The sequence below is a fragment of the Rhinatrema bivittatum genome, chromosome 3 (genome assembly GCF_901001135.1).
Source record: "Rhinatrema bivittatum chromosome 3, aRhiBiv1.1, whole genome shotgun sequence".
NCBI lineage: Eukaryota > Metazoa > Chordata > Amphibia > Gymnophiona > Rhinatrematidae > Rhinatrema > Rhinatrema bivittatum.
The window spans coordinates 292,413,829-292,432,292 of record NC_042617.1 but is presented as its reverse complement, the minus strand read 5'-3'; the positions used below and the strand labels follow the sequence as shown (position 1 = coordinate 292,432,292).

At 47.6% G+C, this 18,464-nt stretch overlaps 1 protein-coding gene across 1 annotated transcript in view; it reads right to left on the bottom strand.

The window, feature by feature from the left end:
* The window catches only part of LOC115087590, a 58,898-nt gene extending 53,829 nt beyond the window's left edge, over positions 1–5,069 (bottom strand). Inside the window, exon 1 of the mRNA XM_029594967.1 lies at positions 5,033–5,069. The gene's annotated coding sequence lies outside the window, so the exon portion shown is untranslated. The remainder of the gene's footprint in view (positions 1–5,032) is intronic.
* Positions 5,070–18,464: the final 13,395 nt, after the last annotated feature.

Genomic DNA, 18,464 nt, shown 5'->3' with positions numbered 1-18,464 from the left:
CCGGAAATTAGCCCAAGAAGTAAGTTGGCAGGATGGTAGTCTTAAGGCCATCTTCTTGGAGGGCCTCTCCGGACGCATAAAGGATGAGATTGCTGCACGAGATCTGCCGGAGGACCTAAACGACTAGATAGAGATGGCTGCCCGCATTGACCGCCGCCTACAACAACGGGCCAAGGAGCAGCACTCCTCTCGCCACAGTTCTGCTTCTGTGTCAGCGAAATCTGCATCTTCTCCTAAGACTTCTCGTCCAGACGCTCCCACCTCCGAACCCATGCAGCTGGGACGGGTTCCGTTCTCTGCTGAAGAGAGGCAACGTCGCCGTTCATTGAAATTGTGCTTGTATTGTGGCCAGAAGGGCCACTTCTTGGCACGCTGCCAGGAGCGTGCGGAAAACGCCAAAGCCTAGGAGGTCGGGAGGAGCTCCTTCTAGGCTGTGCTACAGCTCCTCAATGTACCATGCCTGTTACCCTGGAATACCCTGGAGGGTCCATTGAGACGATTGTGTTCCTGGATTCTGGAGCCAGAGTTAATTTCATCCTGCAGACTTAGTCTCCCAGTTGCGAATTCCTACACATAGACAGGAGGTCCTGTTGCGAATTACCTCCATCCAGGGGACGCTCCTTCCAGGACCTGTCCTGATGTCCGCACCGGGGCGATCCATTTGGAGGAGATAGCCTTCCTAGTGTTGGATAAGGCTGTCCACCCCGTGGTGCTAGGGTTGCCGTGGTTACAGAAGCACTCACCCACAATTCAGTGGGATACTCTACAGATTGTCAAGTGGAGCCCTTTCTGCCTAGCTAACTGTATGAAAGTGCCTAGGGCTCCCGCACTCCCGTTGATGCACTCTGCCCTAGGTCCTCCTGCACCTTATGAGGACTTCACGGATGTTTTTTCCAAGACCAAGGCAGAGATCCTTCCGCAGCATCGTCCGTATGACTGCACTATAGACTTGTTACCTGGAACTATGCTCCCCCGAGGAAGGGTATATCCCTTATCGTTACCTGAAACCCGGGCCATGTCCGAGTATATTTCAGAGAATCTGGCCAAGGGGTTTATTTGCCCGTCCAAGTCGCCTGCAGGGGCAGGCTTCTTCTTTGTCAGCAAGAAGGACGGCTCGCTGAGACCGTGTATAGACTATCGAGGCCTAAATTCCATTACCATTAGCTCCCGCTAATCCTGGAGCACCTCGATAGGCTCCAGGGAGCGAATATTTTCACAAAGTTGGACTTACGAGGGGCTTACAACTTAGTCAGAATTCGTCCCGGAGACGAGTGGAAAACCGCTTTTAATACCAGAGACGGGCATTACGAATATCTTGTGATGCCTTTCGGCTTATGTAATGCTCCGGCGGTGTTCCAGCATCTTATGAATGAGGTGTTACGGGACCTTCTGAACACCTGCGTAATCGTCTACCTCGACGATGTGCTAGTCTACTCCCAGGACCTGCCTTCACACCGTCAGCATGTCCGTCAAGTGCTCCAAATACTTAGGGAGCATGGTCTGTACGCAAAACTTGAAAAATGTAGTTTCGAGAAGACGTCCCTGCCGTTCCTGGGCTACATTAGCTCTGCAACAGGCTTTCAAATGAATCCTGAGAAAGTGGCGGTCATTAAGAATTGGCCCCGGCCGAGGGGCCTCAAAGCATTGCAATGCTTCCTCGGATTTTCCAATTTCTACCGTCACTTTATTCCCAACTATTCCAGTATAGTGGTCCAGTTGACTGCCCTCACCCGAAAGGGGGCCAACACGGTGGATTGGCCTGTTCCCGCCTGCCAAGCCTTCGAGGCCCTCAAGGAAGCGTTCTTGTTAGACACCTGCCTTCATCATCAGGTTCAAAGCCGGCCCTTTGTGATGGAAGTCGATGCCTCCAATGTGGCCGTGGGGGTCGTGCTGAGCCAGTACTCTGATTCTGGACAATTGTTACCTTGTTCATATTTCTCGAAGAAATTCTCGCCGGCAGAGAGCAACTACTGTGTTGGTGATAAAGAGTTGCTAGCCATGAAACTTGCCCTGGAGGAATGGAGACAGTGGTTGGAGGAAGCCAACCATCCGGTTACGATTTACACCGACCACAAAAACTTAGCATCCTTGAAGCAAGCCCAATGCCTGAATCCAGGCATTGGGCTTGATCGGTTTAACTTTACGCTACCGACCCGGCTCTAAGAATGTTCGAGCTGACGCGCTCTCACGCTCTTCTGAGGTCAAAGAGACTCCTGACACTCCCCAGTACATCTTGGATCCCGTGAAAGTGAGCCTCGCAGCAACCTCGGTGTCCTCCCAAGAAAAGACCGTTGTTCCACGTCGCTCCTGGAGAGCAGTCCTCACTTGGGCCCATGACTCCCTCACTGGGGACCATGCTGGCTGTAAAGGGACCTTGGACTTGTTGAACCAGTTCTACTGGTGGCCAACGGTGAGACAGGACGTCCAAGCCTTTGTGGGCTCTTGCCCTACCTGCGCTGTTCAGAAGCCGCTCATCAGGAGGCCCAGGGGCCTGTTACAACCACTACCCATCCCGGTGGAGCCTTGGACACACATCTCCACCGACTTTGTCGTGGACCTTCCCATCTCAGGAGGTAATTCGGTCATTTGGGTGACCATAGACCGATTCTCCAAGATGGCGCACTTTGTCCCCTTGCCAAAGCTGCCTTCTGCACCTGATCTAGCCAATTTCTTCGCTCAGCATGTCTTTAGACTTCACGGCCTTCCGCAGGATATAGTCTCCGATCGAGGACCACAGTTTACTGCTCGATATTGGAAAGCACTGTGCAAATGCTTTAGTGTGCAACTTAGTCTTTCGTCTGCGTTCCATCCCCAGATTAATGGGCAAACGGAAAGGACTAACCGAACCTTAAAGACTTTTCTCCGTTCGTTTGTGAATGAACGACAAGATAATTGGGCCAAGTTACTCCCGTGGGCAGAGTTCTCGTATAATAATCACACGCATGCTGCTACTGGAAGTTCACCTTTCCTCGTTGTCTATGGGAAGCAACTTCGACCGCTCTTGCCTTCGCCTGAACCTAGTGCACTCCCGGCAGTGCAACTTTCAGCCCATCAACTTCTTTCCTTATGGACTTCTATCCAGGGAAAGCTCCGTAAAGCCGCCCAGTCCGCCAAGAAATGGGCGGATAGGCATCGTCAGCCAGTGCCTATCTTCCTTTCTGGAGACCGCGTCTGGCTTAGTACTAAAAATGTACAGTTAAGAATCCCGTCTCGAAGACTAGCTCCGAGATTCTGTGGGCCTTTTTGAGTCGCCGAACGAATGGGAGCAGTCTCATACTGACTACGCCTACCCTCCTCCATGCGTGTACATGACGTGTTCCATCTGTCATTGCTGAAGCCTCTTGTTTTATCCAGATACCACTCCTGGGCTCCTGAACCATCGGATCCTTCAGTACCGGACGATGTTACGTATCAAGTACGTGAGATCTTGGATGTCCGGTTCCATCAACGACGCTGGGAGTACTTGCTCGCCTGGGAGGGTTGCGGACCCGAGGATAATTCTTGGGAATCGGCCCGTAACATCCTTGACAAGGACTTATTACGGCAGTTCCATCTGGACCACCCAAGTAAATCCGGACCGGCTAAGAGGGAGCGTAAGAGGGGAGGTATTGTTATGGTTCTGGCTGCGAGCGCCGCAACCAGACCCTTACCTCCGTGCTTCTGGACCTGTTCCCGCTTCTGGAGCCCTGGTTTGCGGCCTGTTCGGTGGCGTCCCCGCGGGGGTCACGCCGCCGGGAAGCCTCCCATGGACGCCCTGCTTCTAGGCGCGCACGCCACTTGGGCACTTTTCTAGGCCATTTCCCGCCAGTGGTGACTCCGCCCAGTTCCTGATGTCAGACGCCGTGGCCTTGATAAGCCAGTTGCGGACACTCAGTCTTTGCCTTGCAACAGGTTTACCTCCTGGTTCCCTGTTGCTTCGTACCCCAGAGTGAGTTGCCTTGGTACTCGCTCCGTTCCTACTTGCCTGCTACAGTACCTGCTTGGTTCCTGCTTGCCTGCTACAGTTCCTGCCTGGTTCCAGTACCCGAGTCTTGCTACAGTTCCTGCCTGCCTGGTTCCAGTACCCGAGCCCTGCTACAGTTCCTGCCTGGTTCCAGTACCCGAGTCTTGCTACAGTTCCTGTCTACTGTTCTAGTCTGGTTCCAGTTCTCAGTCCTGCTCATCAACCCGCCTAAGTCCCAGCGGCCGGGCCCCTACGGGCTCCTCCTGGGGGGGCTTCGGCTTCCAGGGTGACGCCGCCTAAGTCCCAGCGGCTGGGCTCCTATGGGCTCCTCCCGGGGGAGCACCAGCTTCCAGAGCACCTCTACGTCCTGCCTGAACATCTGCCTCCTGGCCTGCCATATACTAGAGACATTGAACACCTATCCCAGTCTCCTGCAGGTCAACCCAAGGGTCCACTAAATTGAGACTCCATAACACACAGGCAGACCCAAGGCAAATCTAGTTAAAACCAAGTTTAATAAGTTCAAGACTAAAGGGAGAGAAAGGTGAAAACTTAAAAGCTTTACTTATTCTTAGTCTCTGAGCAAACCGGAGATTATTGCAGACCCACTTACACTGCTGAGTAGCTGGAGTCAAACGTTTGAAAATACCGGAATTGCACGGATTTTTGTTTCACATCCCCCACCCTGGAACACAATTGTCATGGTATACAAGCCATTATCCTCCCAACCATCTCCCTCCACAACACACATATACGCCAGCACGTGTGTGAAGCCAGGGAATCTCTAAAAAGTGATGAGTGTTAGTCTAAGCCTTGATCATTCTCTCCTCCCTGCCTTTATCAGCAGAGCGATCCGTTGGTTCCTGATCATAAACACATAAGCCGGTCCTAGTTTCCTGTTTCCCCTTTTGTAGTGTTCTGCGTATTTCTTGATACAAAATTCATTGAAATGTGAGTCAGGAAAACCAAGACCAGCTCACCTGTTCCACACTGTCACCAATTACCCTTGAGGGCTTCTGAGAAATGCCCACTCACTTTTTGCAAAAATACAGTAGCCCTATAACTGATGATTGGTCTGAGTGAACTCACCAAAAATGCCCTGTATCTCCCCTGCTGTTTCTTCAGCTCTGTCTCCAGATTGAAAGCCTCAGTTTTACTTCCTTGTGAGAGGCATTTGCTTATGTCTTTTTTTTTTTAAACAGGGGAAATTCCCAGCATGAATAATTTAAAGCTAATGCCTCAACATGGCAGCAGAAACAGGAAACGATGTGACAGTGACCTACGGGGTTCTCTCTGGACAAGTATTTAGAGGAAAAATGATACTGATGGGTACAGTGATTACAGCTGCACATTGGGGAAAAATGCTAAACCCCAAATTTTCAGCCAAGTGAAAGTGTTGAAGGAGGAGGGGGGCTGTGGGGATCAACAGCACTGCTCATGCTCTGAATTCCAGCCCTGCTGATAGACCTGAAAAGCAGGCAGCAAAGAGTCTCGTTATTCTTATATGCTGGGCTGACTGCTTTGCTTTGGAGCTAGAAGGTTGGGGTGGCTAAGTGGGAAGAACACAGAGAAAGAGAGAGGAGGAGGAAGTGGGAGAGAAGCAGGGGAGGGGAGAGACAGAAGGGATGAGGGAGGAGGGAGTGATGGGAAGGAGAGAGGAGAAAGATGTGAAAGAGGGGGTTGGTAGGATGGGGAAGGGGAGAAAAGGAAGAGGAGGGATGGGAAGAATAGAAATAGGAGGAAGGGGAGAGTGCTGGCAAGAGATGGAAGGGTGAGAATAGAGATGTAAAGGAGCAGGTTGTTAGTACGAAGGGGGAGAGGAGAAAGATGAGAAGGGAAAGTGTGAAGAAGAAAGAGGGGTAGGAGGAAGGCAAGAGGAGGGAGGGAAAGTGGAGGGACAGGTGACAAAGGATTTGGTGGGAGAGCAGAAAAACACAGACTGGGATCAGGAAGAGTAGGGATTCAGGGAATGGGAGGAGAAGAAGAAATGTAATTGTAACGCCTCCTTGACTGCTTACCTCGTGGGGCGTTCCTGGGCTCGGGACCAACCTGGTGGTAGCCCACCTAGGGCAGACTCTGTCAGTCCTTATGTTCTTGGCGCCTGTTGCCTCCACCTGGGGAAGAAGGTGCTAGTGGGTGGGATTTCTCTCCCTTCACCCCAGGAAAACAAATGGGACTATGAACAAGCTGGCAGCATGTACAAATATATACAGGTTTATTAGACTTATACAAGCATATACAGTTCTATATGACTGTGTACATGGCTAATAGGATGTCAAACAGCACACTTATCTACTCGTGGTTAATAATAGAAGGGACCTCTTGCGTTCCCACTTACTCAAGTATTATTATTATCCTCCCCCCTTTATCCCAAGTCTCACCCATGTGAAAAGATGCAACTGGCTGGTGGGTAGTGTTGGCCTGGGGATGTCTGCTGTATCTAAACCGTCTCCTTCCACTCTGCTGAAAGGTCCATGTCAACACTGGCGTCCATGCCCTCCTGGGCGACCCGCCTCTGCCTCCTGATCTGCCTCTGGGGTCCATACCCTCCTGGGGGACTCGACTCCACCTCCCAGTCTGCCACTGGGGCCCATGCCCTCTTGTGGGGCTCGACTCCACCTTCTGGTCTGCCCCTGGGGTCCCCGCCCTCCTGGGGGACCCAATTCCACCTCATGGACTGCCGCTGGGGTCCTCTCACTCAAGGGGGGAGAACCACTCCACCTCCAGGCCTGCTGCTGCCCTTTAGTTCTCCTCCCTCGGTAGGAAGATTTCCCTGGCTTGGGTTTACAGCTCCACTAGGCTCATGGCTGTTTTAGCGTTCACTGGTTCTGGCCCTCTGCTATCTCAGCTTTCAGTGATTTTAGCTCAGCTAAGTTCATGGCCAGTCGTGCTGCTACCCAGCCTTCTCTCAGCTTGGCTTTTGCTTTATCTGTTGTCTGACCCTGTATTGGTCACCTCTCAGCCAAAAGGCCAAGACCCAGGCAGGACCCCAGAGAGAGACCATGTGCATGCCCCTGTATCCTGCCTGGCCATCCCCCTATTGTCTGGGAACTCTGTCTGTTTGCTTCCTCGGACTGTATTCCAGTACATTTCTCTCATAAATCCCTTTCCCAGTCACAGTTCTGTAATTTAGGAGTTTGAATCCTTTTGATTTTTAGTGATATTTCCTACAAATTTACCAACAGAAGTCCAGGGGACTGTGACATACAAATTCCCTACCTGAATATCTGACTAATTTATTCAATGGTCAGTTAAGTACCTTCACACCTTTTCAATTTCATTCTGTGTTTCCTGGGCTGGCGGCTCATTTAACCCAGCTGCATTGTCCTCCCCTTTTTTTTTCTGCTACAGTTCACTTAAATGGTAGCATGCTTAAACCTCTGTCTCTTGTGAGGGGGCGTTTCATAATCATATCTGTTACTTGCCTTTCTTTGAGTCCTGACAAAGCAATCCAGATGCATGGGTTATGCTCATCCACCAGCAGATGGAGGCAGAGATTCTTATACTGACATTATGTCCTCTATAAAATATGGTGTAGCAGGAGTGATGATCTGTATGTAGGCTCTTGCCAAAGCTATGCCTGAATATATTTAAAAGGAAAAACTCCCAGAGAGAATGGAAAAAGAAAAGAGAAAAATAATTTTATATGTGTTTAACCAGAGCTACGAGCAAGATCTCCTCCTCTTCTTTCTCTGGACTCCAGTCCCTTGTCGCCCATAACTTTCCATTTAAATAAACCATTATATAATCTCATTATTATGTATATATTATTTTTTATTTGTTTTTAATCATACTAGATTCCCTAACATAGCATCTGGGTGGGTTCTGGACAAACCTATCTGGACTCTAGGAAAGGAACTTAATATATATGATTAAGTTTCTCTTTCCTTATTATCTTGGTAGACCAGTCCAGATTCTTGGGATGTGTCCAAGCAGTGTCTAACCTGCTAGGACACTGGGGAGAAGCTAGGATGGCCTCTAGGATCCTGGTTGCAAAGACCACAAGAGCAGTGCAAGGGTATTAGGTGCCCTAAGCGAACCTTCTGCCTTGTGCCTGACCCGCTCCGGTCGCGTTGTAGTGATTAAGGGTAGTAAATGTCACATCAGCAAGTTACCCCCATGTTTAATTATTCCCCAACACAAACAGCCCAAAAGACTGGAAACCAAAAGTAGCAATACAAACAAAAATCAAGGTATCCAGAACAATAATATGATTCTTCTACGCCACATATATAGAAGAAATTTGTATATATATGTTGGACTGCTGCCGTTTGGATCTGCAAATCAGTCAGACCCACATTCGGCCAAGTCTCATTAATTTATTTAATATGTTTTATAGTTTTTGTCTTTTTACGAAAAATATTGCCTGGGAAGGCAATATTATTCCCCAAACCATAAAAGTCGGGGCACTTGTTGGTTGCTGTCTGAATCCAATTCCCCTTTTCTTACTGCCGTTGAAGCTGAGAGCAATGATGGAGTTGCATTAACAGTACAAAAGCTTATTTGTTAAGGGTAGCAACTGCCACACCAGCAAGTTACCCCCAGTTATTAGAGATGTGAATCGGAACTGGAATTGGTTCGGATTCCGGTTCCGATTCACATGTGGGTTTTTTCCATCGGGCCCAATCGCGGTTTTATCGGCTGCGCCCGAGCCAATAAACAAAAAACCCACCCCGACCCTTTAAAACTAATCCCTTTGCTTCCCCCATCCTCCCGACCCCCCAAAAAACATTTTACAGGTACCTGGTGGTCCAGTGGGGGTCCTGGGAGCGATCTCCCGCTCTCGGGCCGTCGACTGCCACTAATCAAAATGGCGCCGATGGCCCTTTGCCCTTACCATGTGACAGGGAATCCGTACCATTGTCCGGCCCCTGTCACATGGTAGGAGCACTGGATGGCCCGCGCCATTTTTAAAGATGGCACCGGCCATCCAGTGCTCCCTCCCCACTATAACTAAATGTGAGAGTTAAGTATATGTTATTAGCATATACAAATGCCTGTTCAGTAAGAAATGTCTGTGGAAATTCCAGATGTTTTAGAAAGATTTGGTGTTGAGTTGTTTTACTGAATAATTGTGTTTGCCTAATTATACCTATGTAGGGGTAAGTCGAAAGGAGAAAAAAGGAGGGGGAGTATTAGTTTTTTTTGTTTTTTTTTATTAAAAAAAAGATTTACCAGTGAAACAGCTACCTTTAATAACCCCTTTAAATTGTGAAGGTATGCTATACAAATTTTATTGGATTTTTTGCTTATATATTTTTTCAGCACAACCAGTTAAGGCTATTGATGAAGTAATTTCAACAATTTCTGAGCCATTAAAATATAGTAAGATTACTATACTTTGAGATTTAAATCTACACTTTTTTGTATAACTTTATTTTAGCAGTTTGAATACAGAGAAAAAGAAACAAGAGTCAATACTCCAACTGTAGGCCAACAGCGTACACCCCACCCCATGGAAGAGAGCAGTGTCCATGTTTAAAACAACACAAGACAAAATAACAAAAATATATATTGATGTTAAGCAAGCAAAGAAATATATCATGCCCAGCTGTTAGGAAACTTTAGTGGGTTTCAAACAGGGTGAGTGTTATAATATTTCTAATAGGGGGACCACATTTTATCATATGACGACATTTTGCATTTTAACAGATGGGCAAGCTTCTCCACCTGAGCTATTTCGTGGACCTGGCTCTGCCTGCACCTAAGAGTTGTTAGGGAAGATGGAGACCTTGAGCATGGGAAGGCTCAGTGGCCTTCACAATCTGTTAGGGAGCGCTAGGAGAGTGGTCCCATTTCCGAGGAAATTGCATGCCCTTGGGCCACGGCACAACCCCAGAGGGCTCTCCAAGGCGGTACCGAGGCAGGTGAGACATGTCCGAGCCTGGGCTGAGACCAGGAAGTCAGGCCCCTGCCTACCACAGCCTGAGTGAGACCAACCATGCAAGGTTGGTCTCTGAGTGGTCCTCCGACTATTCCAAGCCCTTTCAGCCCTGCAGCTGGAAACAGCAAAGGTAGCAGGCTGGACTGGAGACAAGGGCAGATGAAGGCTCTGGAACATGAAGACGGTGACAAGAAGCTTGGGACGTGAAGACTCAGACGAGAGGCTTGAGCACGAAGACTCAGAATCAAGGTTCAGGAACAAAGTCTAGTACTGGGTTGAGGCTGTGACGCAGCGAGCCCTACACAGCCCACCACAGGGCGGACCCACGGGACTGGTCACGCACCACGCTTGAGTGCGAAGCAGACTCCAGACGAATATATGGAAGATGAAGCCGAAACATGGTAAAGATTCAGTAGAAGCCTGCACCAAGACGCGCCCTACTCAGCTGCCCATGGCTGGTCACAGACCACGCTGGAACGGATCAGGTTCAGTCAGAGTCTTAGGCATGGACGGAGCAGCCACCAGAACAGCCACGGGCCGAGACAAGATTCGGGACAGGGGACCAAGATGAGACTTGGCTTCAGGCATGAGACAGGGGACCAAGATGAGACTTGACTTCAGGCATGAGACACAGGACCAAGACGAGACTTGGCTTCAAGTGAGGATGACCCTCCGGAGGCTTGTGCTGCAGACGAGAAGACAGGCTCATGCCTCGAGGTGCCGAAACATGACATGGCATACCAGAAGAGATAGCAATGAGGAACCAAGGGTCCAGGAAGCAGAAGCGGAGACAAGGCATCAGGAAGGAACATCAGGGACATCATACAACATCAGGAAGACCACAGAATATCAGGAGAAGATGAGGGATATCCAGAAGAGACCAGGAACATGAAGAACAACAAGGGACCCCATGAAGAACAGGAAATACCAGCAGGAGTGAAGACAGGAAGTCCAAGAAGAGACTAACCTTGCGAAGGCAACTAAGGACTTTAAACTGGGCCCTATATAAGGCTGAAGATCAGGAAACGCCCTGGGAGGAGTCCAGGTGGGGCCAGGAGGCTCGCCCTTTAAATCACTGAAGGAGGCGTGGCCAGCACCTTAGCAAACAGGAAGCAGGAAGTTCAGCACCGTGGAGAGCGGCCATGCTGCCGCTGTGAGTGCAGGAAGAAGCTGAGCCTCTGCGCAGGCCCCGATGATAGCAGCAGCATCCAGGCCGCTGAGAATCAGCTGAGGGCGACCCCTGCTGCATAGGCGAGTCCGGGAACTGCAGTCTCCGGGCCGCGAGGTTGAAGAGGGCATCGGCGGCACTCCCTGCCGCGAGAGGATTGCGGTGAAGGCGGCTCCATGCCGCACAGGAAGCTAATGTCCGCGGGTCCTGTCGCGAAGGTCGACGACGGCTCCGTGCCGCGAAGGTAAGTGCAGGAGTGTAACAAGAGTAAGAGCCAATTTCCACATTAAAGCTATTGTGAATCTCCCAGCATGTAGTAAATGATCCGCAAGCCTCCTTTGAGAGCTGTTGAGGTCATGAGCCCTCCATAACCCCAGTAAGCAGAGCTTGGGCTTCAAGATTAGCTCTTTGCCCAAGATTAGGCGGCATGCTGCCAGAACAGAGCACCAGAAGATTACAATAAAATCACAAGTCCATCAAATGTGGATATAAGAACTGGGATGACCACAACCCCGCCAACCCATCTTTCCTGATGCAGCGGGAAAGAATTTAGTATAAAAAAGAGGGTATCTGCATTTCCGGTGGAGAAGCTTTACCATCATTTCCACACGGCAAACACATAAAGAAATCTTCTGTGCTTTCTCCCAAATTCCCTTCCATTGATGACCCATTAAATTCAACTGGAGATCATTATTCCACTGTTGAGTCAACCTTAAAGGGGGAGTCTGCGCCATCTGTATTTGCAACAAAGCTTTAAAAAAAGAGATATACCCCTGCCAAGTACAGATTCCTGAATAAGAATGCACACTACAGGGTCAGAGTCTGTGGGTTGCCACCGTTTATCTCTAAGACGGACAGTTCAGCTAACAACTGATCATAGAAAACTGCTGAGTCAGCTGCAACCCCATAATCATTTTGGAAATCCTGAAAGGATTGGGGGTGGGTACTGTCCTCTTCCCATAGTTGACCCAAAACTTTTAAGCCAAGCTTCCACCATCGGGCGGCATCACTGCAGAGCATAGTTGTCACTAACTTAAGGTTGCCACGCAAGGGAGTAAGCGCTGAAAGGCCTAAATTTGACCACTTCAATTTGGCCCTCAAGGCTCTCCAAATTTTTAGAGTGCAGGTATTATGAGAACAGGCTCTACTAGCTGTTAAAGCCCCCTTGAACAAGTCTGGTTGCAATAAAAGCATCGGTAGATCTACCGCACCCGCCAGTCTGCGCTCAAGGCCATACCAAGAGACAGTATGATACTTGTGCAGCCACACCATAGTCCCCACCAGTCTACAGGCCTAGTGATAGCTCTGTAAATCAAGGAGGGCCATTCCCCCGGCCGCTTTAGGTCTCCAAAGTACACGCATCTTGATGCGTGCCTGCTTCTGATGCCAAATAAATTTGGAGAGGAGCCCAGAAAGGGTAGAGAAAAAAACCACTTGGTAGATAGCATGGGACATGCTGAAAAAGGTACATTAAACAAGGGAGAATATTAATTTTGAGCACGTTAATTCTACCAACCCATGAAAAAAAAATGAATATCCCAGCTCTGCAGATCCTGTTTAATTCTTATGACAACAGGAGTGTAATTGAGCCTATATAAATCGGCCAATTTATGAGGTATTCAAATCCCCACGTATTTAAAACCTGCCCATGCTTTCTTGAAATTAGAGAAACATCCTGGAATCTCATCTACCCTCAAGGGTCCTATTGGAAAAATTTCAGATTTGGAGAAATTGTTTTTTTTATCCAGAGAATCTACCGTATTCTGATAAGACCTTTAGTAAGTGAGAGCCTGAGTGACCAGGGTTTGTTAAAAAAAAAAAAAGCAACACATCATAAGCATATAGGGATATCAAATGTTTTTTCCCTCAACCGTGAAACTCAAAATTCCGGGATGCATCCTAATCCTAGATGCCAGGACTGATAGCTAGATTGAACAATAATGGAAAGAGGGGACAGCCCTGTCTCGTGCCGCTAGCAATGGGAAAGAAGTCGGAACTGTAGCCATTAGTGAATACTTGAGCATGAAAATGGGCATATTGAATAATGAATATTTACAAGGTGCCTATACTCAACTGGGAGTCCCGCTTTCACTAAAACCCTGGTGAGAAAAGACCATTGAAGACGGTCAAATGCCTTTTCAGCATCAAGAGCAACAACCAAACTTGTGGTGCATTGTTGTTTAGTCAAAGCAATAATGTTAAAAACCCTCCATGTGTTGGCTGTTGAGAGAAGATTTTTAATTTTTAATAAACCCAGTTTGATCGTCACGAACAAGGATTGGCAACACCTTCTCCAGATGCAGCTACAGGATTTTGGCTAAAATCTTCCCGTCGGAGTTCAGTAACGAAATTGGATGGTAGGAGCTCGGGTCTAGACCATCCCTACCAGGTTTGTGAATTAGCACTATAACTGTATCAGACATGTGATGTGGGATGTTAGGATGATCTTTCAGGTAATCAAATGTGTCCTTTATCTTAGAAGCAAATTTGAGTGGAAATTTTTGGAAGAAGTCAATATAAAAGCCGTCTGGACCCGGGCATTTGCCCTTAGGTAGGCCCATAATGGTCGCATATACCTCCCTCACAGCAATGGGTTCTTTTAGTCTGTCAAGTTGCCTTTCAGTGAGCCAAGGGTCTATATTTTGGTACTCTTGGACATCTCAGCTGCCTTTGATAAGATTAACCATCATATCTTACCGCAGCACCTGAATGATATAGGATTAGCTGGGAAAGCACTACAGTGGATTGAATCCTTTCTGAAAAAACTTAAGTTTCGAGTCAAAGTAGACCAAACTTCATAATGACATGACATGGTTGCTGATGTGCCTCAAGGCTCAGCATTATTGGCTTTACTATTTAATGTTTATCTGTGGCCACTCTGTAGCATACTAGCAAATTTAGGTGTAGGCTATAGACTGTACACAGAAGATATTCAGTTTTTTCTTCCATTGATGTCATCTATCCCTGAGGTATTTGATCAAGTGCAACAGTGCCTGACCACAATTAACAATTGGATGTTTGAAAATAAACTTTCTCTCAATGTTGAGAAAACTAACATGATTTCCATCAGTTGATTATCCAAATTTCTTTCATTTTAACAACCTGAATATTAAGATATCTTATGTAGTGAGAAATTGGGAGTGAAACTAAAATCTGATTTATCAATGAACGAGAATATCAGACTAATGGTGACTAGTGCTTTTATTAAGTTAAAAGCACTACAAGGTTTAAAACATTTTCTAAACTTAAATGATTTTTGCAATATAGTCCAGTCATTAGTTATTTCTAAAGTGGACTACTACTTTATATATTGGCACTCCAGCATATATGCTATGCTTTTTACAAGTTGTGCAGAAAGCAAAGGCCAGATTGATGGGTACCTGATTGTATGATCACATCACCCCAATCTTGTGTTTTCTCCATTGGTTGCCCATAAAATGGAGGATATAATTTAAAATTGTTACAATGGTTCATCGTGCGCTAAAAGGTGATACTCCAATGTATGTCAGTTCAGTTCTAAAAATGTATAAACCATCAAGTACACGACGGCCCCTGCGACATAGTGAGGGCGAAGGCGATCGGCACCATTTTGAGTACTGGCATCCGACGGCCGGAGTGCAGGAGGTTGCTCCCGGACCCCTGCTGGACTTTTGGCAAGTCTTGGGGGGTCAGAAGGGTCCCCCAAGACTTGCCAAAAGTCCCTGGTGGTCCAGCTGGGGTTCGGGAGCAACCTCCTGTACTCGGACTGCGGCTGCCAGTAATCAAAATGGTGCCGATAGCCTTTGCCCATACTATGTCACAGGGGCTACCGGTGCCATTGATCAGCCCCTGTCATATGGTAGGAGCACAAGATGGTGCCGATGGCCATGTGACAGGGGCTGACCAATGGTACCGGTAGCCCCTGTGACATAGTAGGTCAAAGGCTATTGGCACCATTTTGAAACCGGCTCCGAGGGTGTGAGTGCAGGGGATGGTTCCCGGAACCCCCGCTGGACCACCAGGGAGTTTTGGTAAGTCTTGGGGTGGGGGGGCAGGAAGGTGGGGGTTTGTTTACATTGCTTTCTTTAGGCGGCCGAATAATTCGGTGAAGATTTGTGTATTTGTGGGGAATCGTGATACGTTTCACTTCCCCACGAATACAACGAATATGGCCACATCCGTTGTGGATTGCCAATACATAGGGACCAAATGCACACCCCTAGTACTTGCCAGGTTCTTGTGACCTGGTTTGGCCTCTGTTGGAAACAGGATGCTGGGCTTGATGGACCCTTGGTCTGACTCAGCATGGCAATTTCTTATGTTCTTATGTAACGGAGAGTGATGAATTTTAAGGTGGAATTCCAGCTCTACCATGTAGGGAAGAAGAACTGAATATCATCTGCTGGGCTGGGCTGCATAGAGAGAGGAATATCGAGTAAGAAAAGGGAAGTGATTATTCCCTTGTACAGGTCCTTGGTGAGGCCTCACCTGGAGTACTGTGTTCAGTTCTGGAGACCGTATCTACAAAAAGACAAAGACAAGATGGAAGCGGTACAGAGAAGGGCGACCAGGAAGGTGGAGGATCTTCATCAGATGACGTACGAGGAGAGATTGAAGAATCTAAATATGTACACCCTGGAGGAAAGGAGGAGCAGAGGTGACATGATACAGACTTTCAGATACTTGAAAGGTTTTAATGATCCAAAAACAACGACAAACCTCTTCCGTAGGAAAATAATCAGCAGAACCAGGGGTCACGATTTGAGGCTCCAGGGAGGAAGATTCAGAACCAATGTCAGGAAGTATTTCTTCACGGAGAGGGTGGTGGATGCCTGGAATGCCCTTCCGGAGGAAGTGGTGAAGACCAGAACTGTGAAAGACTTCAAAGGGGCGTGGGATAAACACTGCGGATCCATAAAGTCAAGAGGCCGCCAATGAAGAGTGGGTGACTCGCCAGAATGATGGCTATTGACACAATACCCATATTAAATAAACATACACATGCTTACTGTGACTCCTACATCGCTCTAAGCTTCAACAGCAAGAGGTAATGGAAAAAAGGATTTGCACTCACAAAGAGGGGAGTAGCTGGCTTGTTATGGCGGTTACTACCCCAAACCAAATATGCCTGATACTTCACTTTCAATGCATATACAGCATAGCTCTCTGCTTCAATGACAGGGGAGAAGAATAACTGATACTTCACACATCCAGCAGAGCTCTCTGCTACAACGGCAAGGGAGAAGAAAAAGGGTTCGCACTCAAAAAGCGGGGAGTAGCTGGCTTGTTACGGCGGTTACTACCCCAAACCAAATGTGCCTGATACTTCACTTTCCATGCATATCCAGCATGGTTCTCTGCTTCATCGGCATGGGAGAAAGACTGATACATCACGCATTTCCAGCATAGCTCTCTGCTTCAACGGCAGGGGAAAAAAACAAAAACAAAAACAAAAACAAAAAACTGATGCTTCACGCATATCCTGCATAGCTTCAACGACAGGGGTGAAGAAAAAAAGGATTCGCAATCACAAAGCGAGGAGTAGCTGGCTTGTTACGGCGGTTACTACCCCAAACCAAATGTGCCTGATACTTCACTTTCAATGCATATCCAGCATGGCTCTCTGCTTCAACGGCAGGGGAGAAGAAAAAAACTGATACTTCACGCATATCCAGCATAGCTCCCGGCTTCAACGGCAGGGGAGAAGATAAACAACCAATAAGGGCTGTATAACATAATCTGGGTAAAAACAAATAAGCATGGGTGTAGCTTGCTTATCGCGGCGGTTACTGCCCCTACTACCCCTAACTAATCAAGCTAGATATTTCACTTGGATGCAGCTCCATCACTGCTCTCTACATTAATGGTGGGGGTGGAAGGGGAATAGAACAAAGAGCTAAGAGAAACAGATAAGAATGAGAGAAAAAATGTGTGAGGCTTGCTGGGCAGACTGGATGGGCCATTCGGTCTTCTTCTGCCGTCATTTCTATGTTTCTATGAGGCTTCTAAAGTGGAGAGTAATTGACATATTGGAAATAGATATATATTGAACAGAACTGCAGAAAGAGTTGACCTTTGAGGTACACCAATATTTAACGGAAATCATGAAGAGGTAACAGAATTGAAATGAATTTGTTGAGTTGGATTTAGCAAGTAGGATTTAAACCAGCCATAAACTATACCAGATTAAATGATTTAGCAAAATCTTTACAACTAACCTTAGGTTTAAACATTACTTTTGTTGTTTTTAAATTTTTGTCTTCGTTAGCGATTTTACTATTCTGAATAGTTCCCCTAGTGCAGTTTCCTGCAGCTTGAATCTTTTTTTATAATAAAAGGTTTCTTTTGCTTTGTTTGAACAATCTCTTTAAGATTTAAAACAGCCTAAATAATGAGATTTATCTAATGTTGTGGTCAGTTTTCTCCATTTTCTTTCAGCTTTTGCTAATCTTAGCTCTTCGTTGTACCATGGGGCACTAGAGTCTCAGCATGGTTTAATTAATTTTAATGGAGCAATTTGATCAATTGTACTTTGAAGTGAATTATTCCAATGGTTAACCAAATCTGTTGGATCATTAAATGATGATTCCAACAGACTAGGTATCCATTGTTCATTTAATTTTTTGCTATCAATGTTGTGGAGCGCTCGGAGAGCGGTCCCGCTTACCAGGAGATGTGTGTTCTTGGACCACGGCTCGACCCCTGAGGAACTCTGAAGAGATGGCGAGGCATGCCCGAGTATGGACTGGACAGGAGCGAAGCTGAACTGAAGACAGATGACTGGAGATACTGACCCTCCTCCGGACCTGCACGCTTCGGAAGACCAGCAACGCAATGGTAGTCTTATGAACAGTCCTCCGACCATTCTAAGCCCTTTTGGACCTGCCGCCGGGTATGGCAAGAAGCGGCAGGCTGGATGGAGGCCAGGGCAGTGAAGAGCGGAACATGGAGATACAGACGAAGACTCAGGAAAAAGGTACTTGGATGCACAGACGAAGGCTCAGGAATGAGGTACTTGGATGCACAGATGAAGACTAGGAAACACGTATAAGGCATTCAGAAGACTCAGGAACGAGGTACAAGGCATTCAGAAGACTCAGGCAAGTACTGGGTGGAGACTGCGATGCAGCGTGCCCTACACAGTCCACCCGCGGGACTGGTCGCGGACCACGACATGGCACGCCAGGAAGGGTGGCAACGAGGAACCAGGGGTGCAGGATAACTGGTCAGGATCACAGACATCAGGATCAGGAGAAACAACAACTGGACTGGATCACGGTCATCAGGTATGGAGAACAAACATCTGGACTGGAACATAGAGTACTGGATCAGGAGACAGACCTTAGACTTGGATCACGAACATCAGGCAGACATCTGGACTGGAACATGGACATCAGGACAAGACGAGGAGCTCCAACAAAGAACAGGAAACGCAGGACCTTGAAGAAGTGCTAGAACAGGGACGACTGCTGGAGCGAAGGACAGCAGGA